The sequence below is a fragment of the Pseudophryne corroboree genome, chromosome 1 (genome assembly GCF_028390025.1).
Source record: "Pseudophryne corroboree isolate aPseCor3 chromosome 1, aPseCor3.hap2, whole genome shotgun sequence".
Lineage (NCBI taxonomy): Eukaryota > Metazoa > Chordata > Amphibia > Anura > Myobatrachidae > Pseudophryne > Pseudophryne corroboree.
The window spans coordinates 1,121,852,934-1,121,860,601 of record NC_086444.1 but is presented as its reverse complement, the minus strand read 5'-3'; the positions used below and the strand labels follow the sequence as shown (position 1 = coordinate 1,121,860,601).

The 7,668-nt window shown below is 43.8% G+C and overlaps 1 pseudogene; it reads right to left on the bottom strand.

Moving 5' to 3' along the window:
• Positions 1-6,780: 6,780 nt before the first annotated feature.
• On the bottom strand, positions 6,781-6,899 carry LOC134943340 (5S ribosomal RNA; annotated as a pseudogene).
• Positions 6,900-7,668: the final 769 nt, after the last annotated feature.

Here is a 7,668-nt window from a genome sequence, read left to right as displayed (position 1 = left end):
GGTTTTGCAAGTGTCATCCCTCTCACACAGATATTTTGCTGTCACACAGCGTTTGAAGAAGTTGTGTTTTCCTGTGCGACGTAAAAATGCTTAGTTCAAAAATAGAGCAACGTGTTAACTCAACATTTTAGTTAAATTGTACAAAACACCCACCAAATCTTTCTGTTAGTTAACCGAGGCTTATGGGGCAGATTGTATGTCACGTGCACATGTGTCTGAGTGGCAAAAAAGATTTGGTGATGTCATGAGGATGATGAAGATGATGAGCGTCCCGGAAGGCCTTGCACACCAAAAACAAACAAAAATGTGGAAACAATTGAGAAAATGATTAAAATTGACCATTAACTCAGCATCCGAATAATGGGGGTCATTCCGAGTTGTTCGCTCGCTAGCTGTTTTTAGCAGCCGTGCAAACGCTAGGCCGCCTCCCACTGGTAGTGTATTTTAGCTTAGCAGAAGTGCGAACGAAAGGATCACACAGCGGCTACAAAATAATTTTGTGCCGTTTCAGAGTAGCTTCAGACCTACTCACCGCTTGTGATGCCTTCAGACTGTTGAGTTCCTGTTTTGACGTTGTGAACACGCCCTGCGTTCGCCCAGCCATGGTTGCGTTTTTCCTGGCACGCCTGCGTTTTTACGAACACTCCCTGAAAACGGTCAGTTGACACCCAGGAATACCCACTTCATGTCAATCACTCTGCGGTCAGCAGTGCGACTGAAAAGCTTTGCTAGACCATGTGTAAAACTACATCGGGTGTTGTGAAAGTACATCGTGCGTGCGCATTGCACCTCATACGCATGCGCAGAAGTGCCTTTTTTTGCCTCATCGCTGCACAGCGAACGATTGCAGCTAGCGAACAACTCGGAATGACCACCAATAGCAGAAATGATGCGCAGCGACAAAGAAACTGTGAGGCAAATTTTACATTAACATCTTAATATAACAAAAGCTTGTGCTAAGATGGTTTCAATGCTTCTCATTGCTGAGCAGGAAGAAAATCAAAAGTGAATTTGTACAGACATTGAAGCGGATTTGCATTTTTAGTTTAAGTTATTACCTCTGATGAAACATGGATCTTATAGAAGTGTATCGCTCATAAAATAATGGCTCGACTACACCAATTCTGACAGTCACTGAACACAGAATGACTGCTGGAGCTCCCAGCAGTGATGTAGGCATTAGCAAATGGTGAGGGTGTAGTATGGTATGCCGGCGGCCGTGCTCCCGGCGACCAGCATACCGGCGTCGGGAGCCCGACCGCCGGCATAACGACAGCGTGGCGAGCGCAAATGAGCCCCTTGCGGGCACGGTGGCACGCTACGCGCGCCACGCTATTTATTCTCCCTCCAGGGGGGTCGTGGACCCCCACGAGGGAGAATATCTGTCGGTATGCTGGCTGTCGGGATTCCGGCACCGATATACTGTGCGCCGGGATCCCGACAGTCGGCAACCTGAAGATCACCCAATGGTGAATTGTTCAGTGATGGCAGTTGTTATAGTGTACACAGAGTGTACTAGCCAACAGAGAACTGGGTCTGTGCTCAAGGCCAATGGTCGTAAATGTCTACTGGATTCTCAAGCAGAGCAGACAATGGGCAGACTTGTTCTGTCCCATAGACAGCAACAGTGCAGCAAATTAAAGATAATCTGAATCAGGGACCAATTCAGATGTCCCCTCAATGAATAGTACACCTCACATTACATTGTATGGGCTACAGAAGCAAAAGGCCTTACCATACACCATTACTATCTGCTGTAAACAGGGTGAGATTCCTTCAATTTGATCAGGAACACAGGCTGACAGAGGCAAACTTATAACGCCGTTCCTCGCATTAGGGCTATTATTCTCTGTGAAACATTCTGACAGTTTGTAGAATGCATGCCTACTGTTCAAGAAATGAAGTCGCAAAAGGTGGCCCAACAAAATACTATCCCAGTGGTCATAATAATTTGGCCCCTTAATGTGTATTTATATTGTTATAGATTGCAAAAACATATATGAACATATTTTAATGCAATACATTAATTAATGATGGGTAACAATATATGGGTAACAATCTTGTGCGAGGGCTAACAGTGAAACAACTACAAGAATAACATTATTATATCATAATATAGTAACGGTACTTAACGAATGAGGGGCTGAAAGGAAATTGAATCCCATGCCACTTTCTTTGTTAATGTTTACAAAGACTTAGTAAGCCATGCACACAGATACAAAAGCAGGTTTTCCCCAGAAGATTTCAGAATAGATTATAGTCATGGCCTTAATTATCCCATTATCCTGCATTCCTCCACATAATTGGCAGTTATTATAAACATGTGGACTGGTCATCTGGTACTCTTACCAGTCTTAAGCTTAACTTTGGAAGCCCAAAACAGTGTGCAGTGTGAGCAAATTGGGCATAATGACCAATAAGGTGTTTGCTTTTATTTTCTTTAATGCAGTACAAAAATGACTGGTTGCCAGGGGTGACAACAAAACGCCTCACTGTCTTTCTCAGTGTTTCCACAGAATCTATACATTAGATGACACAGTAGTAGGTAGGAGTCAGTGTGTGGGTGACACCCAGTGTGGGCTCTACACTGCCAGCTGCCCAAAAAGGGTGCATGGCCTAACAAAGTGGGCCTTGCCTTGCTGGGTCTCTATTTCTTCACTCTGGGGGCTTGTCTAGCATCCCCTGGAGATGCTGGCTGCCCCCAGAGACTGGGCTGAGTGTATGACAGGAGCAGAGTGCTGCAGGTGAATATCACTCTGCAGCACCCGGCTCCTGTCACGACAGAACAGCCGGCACTTTGGAGCCACCCCTTCCGAGGCCCTCTTACTGACCACTTAATATGATTACCTGGGTAGAAAAAAATTGTGTGGAAATTAAGTGGGATACAGAATCAGGAGACAGAGATTGGGCAAACACAAGTAGTTATTGTCACAGGCAAAGGTTCAAAATGGTAAGCAGGCACAGGTTCAATTTTGAGCACACTGACTCAGCAAAGTCAGGTGCTGTGGATGTCAGTGCTGTGAACAGGAACAGTTTTAGAACTGGGGCAAGGGTTGCTGGAGAGGCTGTAGAACTGGATCACGGGTTGCTAAAGCAGCTTTAGAATTGGGGCAAGGGTTGCTGGAGATGCTGTGCAACTGGAGCAGGGGTTTGAGGAGCAGCTTTAGAACTCAAGCAAGAGTTGCTGGGGAGGCCATAAAACTGCAGCAGGGGTTACTGGAGCTGATTTGGAACTGGAGCATGGGTTGGCATTGGTTGCTGAGGCAGCTGTAGAATTGGAGTAGCGGTTCTTTCTTAGAGCAATGTAAAACTTGAGTAAGGATTCCTGGAGCAGTGGTTAATACTGGATCATGAGTTACTGAATTAACTCAGAATTGGAGCAGGGGCTCCTAGAGCAGCTGTAAAGCTGGAGTGGGAACTCCTGAAGCAGCAGCATAGATGAATCAGATGACTTGGCTCTGGATCCAGCCTGGAGACCGAGCAAGGCTAATACCTGTATAGCCAGTGTATAACTAAAGCTTGCACATCTGGGACACTGCTAACCACTACCCACTACCACTGTTGTTGTCATTGTCTTTATAATATAAATAGAGGGGGAGCACTGCAAATAAAAAAGTCTAATTGATTAATTGAGATGATAGGTTTATGGATAAAAAACAAAAGATCACACTTGCAAGCAATGTACTTCAACTGACCAATAACAAGGGTTAAATTGGCTGTGTTTGTATTGCAACACATTGGCAAACATTACTTTATTACAAGACAACTATATGAACAACGAAATAAAGAAAGAAAAATTAAATATTCAGACATCAGTAAATTAGGATAAACACATAAAGCATTTAAAAATATTAAAGAATAACTGATAAAATCTGAAAATGATATATAAATATTAAAATAGAAAATGCTGCAAATATAATGTTGTACAATTATATAATACTTGCTAAAATAACTTCTTGAAAAGGTTGCTCTATGCAGAGAAACGCGTTGAAGTTCACGGATCTCAAGAACTGAAGACTCTCTCACAAGAGCTGTCACTGCCACAGTGGACATTGGTTATCCAAGTGTCACTTATTTCAACATTCATGAGCCGCCTCAACTGCGTAGATTTCCCTGCTGTATAAGCCACTTCCGTCTTGGCCACAGGAGAAACATATTCCCGGCTGAGGCTGTTGCAGGCCATCTAGATCACTGTTTCTGGTGGACTTCAGGGACTTCCCGCTGGCTCTGTAATGCCCATGTTAACATTTTACAGTGGAATATAATCACTGGGGCACCGACATGTTGGAATTGATGCCTTCACATTGCCGTTCCAGTCTAATAAAGTCTAGTGCAGGTGAATCTGTCCTTTAAAACAGCATACTACTTGTGAGTACACTAACCATGGTGAGAAGGGCTAGTACAAGGTCTCTCTGCACCCTAGGCAAAGCTTTAGCCTAGTGCCCCCTAACCTGCAACCCCACCTCCCCCACACACACACCTCCTGAAGGGGAGATGCAGGTGGCCACTAAGTGGGCTGGGGTGAATTGCATCATTATACATATACAGAGAAAAGGGATAAAACTCAAGGTCGGTATTCAAATGCTATATCACACCCAATATCCTTTCTAAAGTGATCCCCGTTATTGCGCATATTGCGCCCATAGTAATCAGGTTTAGCAGCATAAAGGGCTGGGCGCCCTTGCTAACCCATAGGAATGTTAGTTAAAATGATTATACCACGCCCGTCAGCAGAAACAGAATGGGTGTAGAAGGGGGTGAAAAGAATTTAATACCACCCAAAAACTTTTAAAATGATCACAAAATTTTGTGACTTTGTTCACAATATACTTTCACTTTAAAAGCCATTGAGTGCCGTCTATTCACTGTATAATGGGTCTGGTGGGGATATTTAATTGGGGGTCGGTATGGGATGCTGCTGGTCAGAATACCATTAGTGGCATCCTGAGCACCATAAAAACGTCATTTTAATTGAAATTAATTAACCATCTCTCTTACCCTTACCCTATCCCTCACCCCCCACAGCCTAACCCTAACCCTCCCCAGCATACTAACATTCAGGATGCCTGCTGTCGGGATTCTGGCATCAGCATTCTGACAGGTGTCAGGATTCTGGCAGCGGCATTTTGAATGCCGGCATCTAGTCTGCTGGGATGCCAACTACGTCCCATATAATTTTATGTGTATACATACATATACACGCACAGACATACATATATTTGCATGCTCTTTACTGTGTTCAATCCCCCCCCCATCTTTAAGTTCATTACTGACCCGCATACATAGACATCCTTCAGTTAGGTTGATGAATTAACTGGTGCCCTCCAGTGGCCGGTGCCCCTAGGCAGCCGCCTAAAGCTGCCTAATAGTAGCAAAGCACCTGGGGCATAATTCAGACCTGATCGCTCGCTAACATATTTTTTGCAGTCCAGCGTTCGCATAGTCGCCGCCCACCGGGGAGTGTATTTTAGCTGTGCAAGTGTGCGATCGCATGTGCAGCCGAGTGGTACAAAAAGAGTTTGTCCAGTTTCTGAGTAGCCCAGGACTGACTCAGCCACTGCGATCACTTCAGCTTGTCCGGGAATGACGTCAGACACCCGCCCAGCAAACACTTGGACATGCCTGCATTTTTCCAACTGCTCCCAGAAAATGGTCAGTTGCCACCCACAAACGCCTTCTTTCTGTCAATCTCCTTGCGAACAGCCGTGCAAATGGATCCTTCGCACAAACACATCGCTGAACGGCGATCCCCTTTGTACCCGTGCGACGCGCCTGTGCATTGCGGTACATACGCGTGCGCAGTTCTGACCTGATCGCAGCGGTGCAAAAAAATGCTAGCGAGCGATCAGGTCTGAATTAGGACCCTGGGGTGAGCACTCTTTGAAAAAGTTCCCACATATAGGAGCGAAACCGGCTAGAAAATTTCTGCTGCTGTTACTTTGCTTGCTATTGCTTAAAGCTTTGTTGAAGGTGCCATTGCTAAGGAGGTATTCAACTATCCACTGCTGACTACTGAGGGGTCCAAGCTTTCCTACAGGAAAAAAAACAGTACTTATCATTGGTGTGTTTGGAGCTGCAGCCACACACCGGCACTGGGACTCAAGCGGAATCACAATTGGTACATACCCAGCCACTGGTGTGGCGTGCCTGGGGATCAAATTAGGAGGTTGCCACTACCTACTACTACATAGTGGTGAGATACCGAGCGCAGTCTCAGATTATGCGCATTATCTAACAACCTGACTTCACTGCCGATTTTGCTAAAAGGGTATAAATCTGCACAAGATATAATGTTTGTAGTGTTTATTTCTCAGTTACATTATTATTAAACCAACATCAAGCCTGTTTAAACAAAATTGATTCAGCAATATGTTGGTGGTGCTCCCGGAAGATAGTTCAGTAAACTATAAAAAGGGTGTGGTCTTTTGAAAAGACAAAAGACAAGAGCAACTATATGTCTTTCCCAGGGCACATTTAAGAAAATGAAAATGTGAAAATGTGAAAATTTTACTTTTATTTAAATATACTTAAAAGGAGGAGAGCAGACGTTACTATATTGATAAATACACAAATGCTATCATTCTAGGCGAAGTGGTTATATTGGTAGGCGAAAATATGTATTCCCTTATTTATCAAAATTGCCCGTATCTCCTAACAATGGGAAATATTTATGGGAATAGAGTCACTCCATTAGGCACAGTGTAATCCAATAATCAATTTAATCTGTAATCTATACCTTGTCTGAAGGTCACAGAATAAATTCTCTGTGAGAAAACAAAATACCTACGGTACCTAGTGTTCCCTGGTAGTCTCCCATCCAGGTACTAACCAGGCCCTGCAGTGTATAGCTTCCAAGATCAGATGGGGTTGGGCATACCCAGTGCGGTCTGACCATAGGTAAATTCGTTCTGATACACACCACCACTCTGAAGCTAATGACACATATAAAGCTTGCGAGTAAGTTTCAATTGTGTTAGCACATATGTGGTTGAACTGTTGTCCCTTAATGAACTTTGATTCAATGTCTGGGGTCTTTGTTTTGTCTGAGAGTCACAAAGTTCATTCGGTAAGGGGGACAGCGATGGGGGCAGCTTGTGTCCCCACTTATGCCATCATCTTCCTGGGTTGGTGGGAAATTGAATTTGTCTTCTCAGAAGAGTATACCAAGCACATTATTCTCTGGACACATTACATCAATTAAATCCTGATCATATGGGATGGCACACAGAATAAACTTCTGGAATTCATAAAGAAACTTAACAATAACACCCTTAACCTTACTTTCACTGTGAACACAAGGACAGTATATCATTTTTGGATCTTCGAATCTACAGGGACATCAACAATATGATCTCCACAGAAATTTACAGGAAAAGTACAGCCACCAATACCCTTTTACATCAGGCAAGCTCACAATTTCCTCTGACAATAACTAATATTCCAAAAGGAGAATTCCTGCGCCTCAGAAGAAATTGTTCTAACAACAAAGTCTTTGAAACAAGAAGCAAAGAATTGATACTCAGACTAAAGGAATGATGATACAGCATGCAGCCAATCAAAAAAGCCAGAAGAAACCTCACTCACACAACAAGAGAATCCTTAATATTTCATACCAATACGCCTGTGTGAGGAATCTCAGACCATAAGATTTGTGGGGGATTTCTGTGA